The following is a 9,157-nucleotide window of genomic DNA, read 5'->3' on the forward strand; positions in this document are numbered from 1 at the left end:
CTTATTTATAACTAGATACATAGCTTGCTATACCACTCCTCAAAAGACTACTGTGACTGCTCTACTAGAGTATCTCGATTTGACTGCTCTATTAGAGTATCTCGAGTAAAAGAGGCAACTTTTGGTTAACAATGCATACAAATGTTAGCATACTGCTTTGGTGATAAACTACTAATCAATCATTAACAAAGTGATGGAAGTAAACCGTCCTGTTCAAAAATCACAAGTTACTTCTGATTGACAAGTCACACATCTTTGTCAGGGAAATTAACTTCTGTCGTCTCGTCATCATCATAAAATCGGACTACCCATTTTCCTGTGATAAGGTTAACAGTAGACAGCCATCCTCTGTACCATACACCATCATGGTATCGAACTTCCTCTTCATGCCTCCTTCCATTATCAGTTACCAAATTTTCTGCCTGGTTTACTTTGACCCTTCTTAGTTCTTTTCTGCTGCTGGCTGTTGTCAAAATGCTGTTTCTTATCTGGTGGTCCCAAACTTGCTGCACTATCCTTACTGCCACATTGTCGTGCCTTTCTTTGACTGCAGCCTTCATTCGCTGTTCCTCAGATGCTTCTGATCGATAGGTTATTTTCGATCCACCGTCAGCTGCAATATACCACTGAGCAAAAATCTTATCTTCTTCATACAAAGACTGCATTGCACAAAACAAAGGTTTTTTCTGCTGTCACCATCCTTAGCTAAGGAATTGGCTCTTTCTACACCATTGGTGCTTCTTGGTGCTTTATTCCATACACCTGGAGCCATCTTCGTAAATGGTTTGCTCAACATTTGTAAATGGCTTTCTCTTGTCCACCATTCCACCCAATGCTTGGCACCTGACCAATCACAGCCAGAAACATTGTGATTTGCTCTTCAGAGAGTGGTATGCGAAGCTGTTCACTTGATGATTCCTGTGTCATGTAACACATCAAACAATTGTAGTACATGCTGCTTTTCTGCTACAATCATTATATTCTTTGCAATTAAGCAGAAGGCCTCAACCGCTGCTCTTCTGTTTCCCTTTGAAACACTGCAGTACACCCTTTCTGCTACTTTCTGGTAATATCTTGTCCAATGAACACTACAGCCTTTCAGTACCAGTTCAGCAGTTTCTTCACCAATCACTTCCCACAATCCTTTGGATTCGGTATCACTCCAGTCAACTATGATTCCTTTAAGAGTTCCACCAACCCTAAAATGGGAATGCTCCTGATGACATGTATCAAACATTAACTTGAAAGCTAAACAACAAAATTCAGATGATTCCTTGTTACCTCTCATGCAGGCCACAACTGCCCATTTTATTGTTGTATAGTCAAACACAGTGGCATTGAAAAGGTAAGTAAGCTCTGTGTTTTCATTATACGTTGTGTCAGTTTCAAGGAAGTCAGCTTCTGCCAATAGTTTTCACATCAATGGGCTCATTATAAACTGGTAGGTGATTGATGAAGAAATTGCACAACCCCTCATATAAGGCCTTCCAAGCTTCTTATATGCCTTTGACAATGCACTTGACCCTTCAGTAGCAGCATCTTTATGATCCACTTTGTCAGCAATCTTTCCCATTTCACCAACAACAGTTGATAAGACACATGTGTCTCATAAAATTTTCTTCCTGTGGTGATCAATGTGATCATAACTACTGCCAGAAATATCAGCTGAACCAGGACGATAACCTAATCCTTGACCACGTTGTAACTGGCGAGAAGTCAAGTATGGATTGTCCTCTATAAGGCCAACTTGTTATAGTGGCCAGGTCCAGAAAATCCATTGATTTAATTTTTGTTAAGAGGGCTACCTCATCAATAAGGCCACCTCATCAATAAGGCCAGTGGCCACATACTGCAGGATCAAACTAATAAAGCTAACACAATATTCCCTTAATAAAGGGGCCAGCTGAACAGACAATCAACGTATCACTGCAAAAAGTTGCTGCTCCTGAGTATCTGCCAAATCTATGACAATAGTTTAGAAATATGCTTCATGCTTTTAGCCACCATTGTGCCTCAGGTAATGAATAATCCTAATGATGAAACCTGTAGTATATGTATATAGCTGTTACAGCAACTATAGCCAGGTGTTGATTTGTTGAAGACCTTGATAATAAGGCCACTTTGTTTATGGCTGGATTAATGAAGTTTCCATTAATAAGTCCACCTCACGAATTGGGCCACTTATTGTGGGTCTCAAAGCTGGCCCTATTAACAAGATTTCACTGTACTTAAGTAAACTGAACACTAGAACTCTATGTAGCTATATAGCTAAGTCATGTAATGTACATATCCCTATGACAATATACCACACAGGTGCAAACTGTATGTAGTCTCATACCTGTCCTATCACATGCTGGTACATGTGCAGAGTTTTGCACCAGGCAAAAGAATGAAGCATCATTAGTGATGCACTGATTAATCGGCGAATACTCAGACATCCATGTATCGGCCGCATTTCTGCATTATACTTTTAGCTGATTACTTAGCCAATTAATTTTACAGACCTGGATAATACTGTTTTCTTAACAATATGTGTTTTAAAATCACAGTTTTACCTAATATAAATGGAATTTTAGTAAACATAAATATCGGATCGGTCATCAGTATCGGCCACTATATATGTGAATTTCAATATCGGCTAATTGACAAAATCTCTTATCGGTGCATCACTAAACATCATATTGTTTTTTTGAATGCTGCTCTATGGTCCACACTATGGATGGTAACAGTAAACAACTACAGTCCATATTAGCAGTATATCATTACCACAATGGGACTGATCCATGTAGATACTTAACATACCACAATCTACAAACAACCTATAGTTTTCTACATGGGATTATAACTAACTGACAATGAAATGAATTTGTACTTGTACCTGCCATGTGTTGTAGGATTCTTCAGTGGATAAACAACCCTGAATGAATAATGTAATAATCACCAAGGCAGAGCTGAGGTGATTATTACATCATTCCTGAGGGGTGTCTATCCACTGAAGAATCCTAACAATGCATGTCTTAGTAATCTAGACAATGGCCTGTGTTTATAGCTGATAGAATGCAATTTGTTTGTCATGTTTGCGGCTATAGGTGTTCATTCAGTAAGAAACTAATAAAAGCCCTGCATACTTTGCAATTATCAAAGCATTCTATGCATGCCTTTGTCTAATAACTCAAATCAATCCTGTTACAAGTAGGTAAACAGTGATAGCTTTTTACTAGCAATATATTTATATATTTTGCCAAAAAATTGAGCTATACCCATACTACACCTGTATCGGTACCAATATCACGAAGTCTAGACCAACAATATTTTGTAAACAACAGCTGCTAAAGGTGGCTGTGTAATTGTTTACAAGCTGTTAAAATTTCAGTTACAGCTCAGTAATATCGGCAATAAATATCACACATCAAATTGGCCATAAAATTTGGTAACATTACAACCGTAGACCTAGCAAAGAACAGTTGCTACAGTAATATTAGTAGCTTACCATTAAAACACTAGAATCTGCAAAGGTGTCTAATGGTTCATCGTTGCAAAGACTAGCCTTCTGTTGGAGTTCATTACCAAAGGATGCACCACACCAGCAAGGAGCTAAATACTTAACTGGAAATTGAAACTGTGTGAAACTCGCTTTGGGTGTTTATGCCACAGAACATTACACTGGTTGCATCTGGTCTCACAGCAGTCACTGGAATACACCAATTCACTGTCTCTGCTACAGCTAATGTTTCTTTATCCAGGTCTACAAAGTTTATAATACAAATTAGCTTTAGACAACTGTGTAATCACTAAAAAGCACCTTGTATATCGTTTTTTTTTTCGACTACAGCTTCACAGCGTGAAGCATTGCGCCAAAAATGACTTATGCACACAATTATTTGTTCTATTTAAAGATCGCCTCAGCTGCTAAACTCTTTTTATTACAATAGAACGAAAGTGCTATCTGGAGGAAGCAGTTAAAGAAAGGCTACTAATACAAATCATTATTCATTGATGTATGGCGGCGCCTGCCCCTCGGCAGCACATTTGTAGTGAGCAGTGAAAGCATGATGAAACGGTAGAATATGGATACTTACAGGTACAGTTATGTAATATTAGGTAGGCATCACGTGATTAGTAAGGATAGTCACATGAATTCTTTGTTTTTAATTGCTTGGCGTAAAATCTTCCCTTTATAGTGCACTTCCCTGTAAAGTTACTTTCACAATGCATTTTATGCCAGTGACAGTGGCGTAAAAGCTTGTCATTAAGTACTTAATGGCAAGCTTGGCGTAAAATCTTTTCTTTAGGGTTAAAGAAATGATTGGCATAAAATTTTGTCTTTAAGCATAAAGACAATATTTGTCATTATACGCCAATGTATGTATTACCTTTCTTAAGCGATCTAGAAACGTTTCTGCGAAAGAATTACTGAGGGTTGTAGCTGTAGCCAGTTTTCCGCTATGCTTGAATGAAGGCGTCAGGTAGGCAGGCAGTAGAAAATTCCATTGACTAAATTTTTAAAAAAAATTCTGTTACAGCAACTTGACGGAAACGTTTCGGGTCGATCTGAAGACACTTTTGGGCTTGGTTTTACCCAACCAATACTGTCATATCGTTTTGAGTAAAAATCACGGCAGGTTTTTGGGTTATATTATATCATGGATCGCCCCCACACCTTCGATGTCCCTAATATACAGTACTATCGTACTGTATGATAATACAGTATATCTATGTACATTAAGTCTTGTTCTGCGTTCTTGGTACACACTGATTTCTGACTCCCTGTATTCACAACTTTTGAGCTTTCTCACAGGTCCCTAGTGGGATCAAGACACACGGTAGTGTGTCGTGCGGCCCAAGAAGCCGGCGCGTAACACCCGTGAGTATATTGACAGGAAGAAAGAAAACGCAATTTTCGCACCTCCGTAGCTCTGTGCTTCCTTGATGAAACAAGACGATTTTTGCTGTGGACATGCCCTCCAATTGCAGTACTCCACATTCCAAATTTGAACGAAATCGCTTTGCGCGTTCCCGAGATATGCGACTTCAAAAATTGGCTCAGTTTCTTCGTTTTTTTTCTTCTTATTTTTCTTTTTCTTGTCGCACACTTACAAAAACTGCTATAAAACTCGAACGCCAAATCTGATTGCCTTGAAATTTGGCACACAGAAGGGGGGTATAAAGGCGCATCTCAGTACCAACTTTGGCTGGAATACGATAAACAGGCAAAGAGTTATGAGCGATTATTCACGAAAAATAACACCAATATGTTGTCACGCCTACAGGGTAAACCGCGTATGGGAAGAAGCTGAAAATCGGTGGGTGAATAGGTTAACTATTGAACCTCAAACCTTTTGTAGTTTGAAAGAAATCGAGCTAAAAAACAGGAAGATACAACGAAAAAACCAACAGTGTGTAACAATTACGCGATCGAGATTAGCTAATAAAAAAAAAAAATAAAAAAAAATAAAAAAAAAAAAAAAAAACGACTGCTTGCCACGCCTACCAGATAAACCGCTTGGGGTAATGCTTTGAAAATCGTTGTACAGATGGAGTAATCATCTTAGAAGGGCTCATCAATTGTGTAGAAGAATCAGACTTAAAGCCACGGAGTTATAATACAAAATCCAACTTGGTGCAGCAAGTGCGAGATCGAGATACTCTAATAGAGCAGTCATCCTAATAGAGCAGTCACCCTGAAGAGAATTCAAGAGATCAGCTAGAAATAAGAAACCTGTATAGAGATCAGCTACACACAAGTCACCCTGTAGAGAGATCAGCTAGAAGAAGTTACCTTGTAGGGAGTTCATGAAACTATGGAAAGAGATAGTTCAGCCAGTCTAAGTCCTTGAAATTAGGTTAGGTAATCCTAAGGCTGCAGCACATGTTGCTGCAGACCTTCAGTGCTGGTCACTGTAAAGCATTAATACAATACAATACAATACAAAAAATCACCTTGTAGAGTTCAGCTACAAAGAAACCACCATGTAGAGAGTTCAGCTACAAACAAATCGCCCTGTGGAGAGATCAATAGAAGAAGTTACCTTGCAGAGAGTTCAGCTACAAAGAAACCATCATGTAGAGAGTTCAGCTACAAACAAATCGCCCTGTGGAGAGATCAATAGAAGAAGTTACCTTGCAGAGAGTTCAGCTGCAAAGAAACCATCATGTAGAGAGTTCAGCTACAAACAAATCTCCCTGTAGAGAGATTAGCTAGAAGAAGTTACCTTGTAGAGAGTTTAGCTACAAAGAAACCATTCTTTAAAGAGCTCAGCTGCAAACAAATCACCTGTACAGAATTCAGCTACTGTCACAAATAAATCACGCTGTAGAAAGATGAGCTAGAAAAAGTTACCTTGTAGAGAGTTCAGTTACAAAGAAACCACCATGTAGAGAATTTAGCTACATACTAGTGACCCTGTAAAGACATCAGCTAGAAGAAGTTACCTTGTAGAGAGTTCAGCTACAAAGAAACCATTCTGTAAAGAGCTCAGCTGCAAACAAATCACCTGTACAGAATTCAGCTACAAACAAATCACCCTGTAGAGAGATCAGTTAGAAGAAATTACCTTGTAGATAGTTCAACTACAAACAAATCACCCTGCAGAAAGATCAGTTAGAAGAAGTTACTTTGTAGAGAGTTCAGCTACAAAGAAACCATTTTGTAAAGAGCTCAGCTGCAAACAAATCACCTGTACAGAATTCAGCTACAAACAAATCACCCTGTAGAAAGATCAGTTAGAAGAAGTTACTTTGTAGAGAGTTCAGCTACAAAGAAACCATTTTGTAAAGAGCTCAGCTGCAAACAAATCACCTGTACAGAATTCAGCTATAAACAAATCACCCTGTAGAGAGATCAGCTAGAAGAAGTTACCTTGTAGATAGTTCAGCTACAAACAAATCTCCCTGTAGAGAGATCAGCTAGAAGAAATTACCTTGTAGAGAGTTCAGCTGCAAAGAAATCACCACTTCCCAAATTTCAAGGCAATAGCTCTTTCCAATCTGAAGTTATCAATTGTCAAAGTTGGCAAATTGGATGTGTGTGGAAGGCCCCTTTTCGCAAATCCGGTCACATATGTATTATATATATATAATATGTACATTTACTGATAAAATATTTAAAGTACATCTACTTCATCTTTTCTTCTTCCTGTAGTAAAGAAAAAAAACATAGGTTAAAAAAGTCCCAAAGCTGGCCATAGGCCGGCTTTGGGGTATACAAATACAACAAGAAATGAAATCTAATCCAAAACAGCCAAGCTGTAAAAAAAGTGTGCGGCCCTCAGAAAGGCTATGGTGAAAAAAGATGTGAAATCCAAGGTGGCGGCCAAGAAATGGCTGTGATGGTAGGTTAATGGTAAAAATTTTAATAATGACAATTCAAGTAAATTTTGTGAAGCGGCACAAAAATTCACCTGAATTGTCGTTATTAAAATTTTTACCATTAACCTACTGTACCATCACAGCCATTTCTTGGCCGCCACCTTGGATTTCACATCTTTTTTCACCATAGCCTTTCTGAGGGCCGCACACTTTTTTACAGCTTGGCTGTTTTGGATTAGATAGCATTCACAGAATTGTTCAGGGGCGGATCCAGAGTCTGGAAAGAGGGGGGCACCTTGCTGAAAAAAAAGTTGAAGAGCAAAAAAAAAAGGTCACAACAATAATAGCTAGTTATCCTTTACCAAATATATTATATCACGTATGTTATGTAAAATAAAATCCTATTTATAGCTTCATAAATAAGCTGCACTGCCTCATGAACACTGTGACTGCTTTATTAGAGTAATTGACTGCTCTATTAGAGTATCTCGATCTTGTATGCAATTTCTTGAGGGGGGGGGGCATTTGCCCCAAATGCCCCATCCTGGATCCGCCATTGTTGTTACTGTATAATTATATGCAAGTATCTGTAATACTACAGATAATTATTGTATAACTAACTAGGACAAATGTCAAATATCTCTTAATGATGTATCCCTATAATATTCTCAAGGCAAGTGCAGACACTTAGACCCATAACACAAGACAGAAATTATTGAATGCAGGAAAAGTGGACACCTGTTGTGTGGCACTGACAGTGGGAATAAGGAAACACACACGCATGCACACAACAAATCCTGATCCTGAATTCACTGCCCTTACGGTTACATGTTTCCCTCAATGGAGGAGCAAAACCACTAAACATGGAATGCACAAACTTATGTGGACAGCATGGTCTTAGCCAACATTGACATTGTTCACACTGTATTGCTAGATGTGCAGATAGCAATACTATGAGGTAATTGTACTGATATACTGGTTTGCATTATGATATACTGGTTTGTATAAGCTGTCAAATTTACATAGAGAACATGGGTTAATGATGCATAGTATTATATGATCAGGGGCGTAGCCAGGATTTTTTGAAGGAGGGTTCCAGCACCAGTATTGAGTTACTAGAAGCAGGGGTCTGGGGGCGCAGCCCCAGCCGCTGAGAGACTTTCAATATTTTAATAAATCAAAACTCAGTAAATTGCTATATTTTATGCAAAAAGTACATTAATTATGATGCATTAAGTGCTCCTGGGATGAAGGTAGTACTAGATAAAGTCACCTAGTGGAAACAGACAGCATAACACATAGAGACACATATAGTAATCTGTAAGTGATGGTTATATCTCACTGTGGTATAGGAGCCATGAATCCACTGATACAAATGGCAATCAAAACAATATAACTATACAAATATGCATAGCATGAATTCATTTTGCATAACACAAGTGATAAATTACTGAAGCTCTATATCTTTAAACACTGCTCACCAAAGCTATAGCAGTATAAGGTCATGCTAAGTTTTGCATTTAATGTTGGAATGTCTGAAAAACTTCATATGGACATGGATATTAAAATGCATGTTCTATTAGAGTATACCTGACTGCTCTATTAGAGTATATACCTGACTGCTCTATTAGAGTATATCGATCTTTTAAACAAATTTTGAAGAGGGCTCATGTTACCTCTGTAAATCCTTCCCTGAGAGATGAATGTAAGTTTTATCAATTGTTGTGCTGTGCCATTATACTATATTGCTCACTCATTTTGTCCTGCCACACTAAATGATGTGTTAGGATCCTGCTTGCAGAAATCTAAATTTTACAGGGGGGGGGGGGGGGGGGTTCCTGAACCCCTC

This window comes from Dysidea avara, chromosome 6 (assembly GCF_963678975.1).
Source record: "Dysidea avara chromosome 6, odDysAvar1.4, whole genome shotgun sequence".
Classification (NCBI taxonomy): Eukaryota; Metazoa; Porifera; class Demospongiae; order Dictyoceratida; family Dysideidae; genus Dysidea; species Dysidea avara.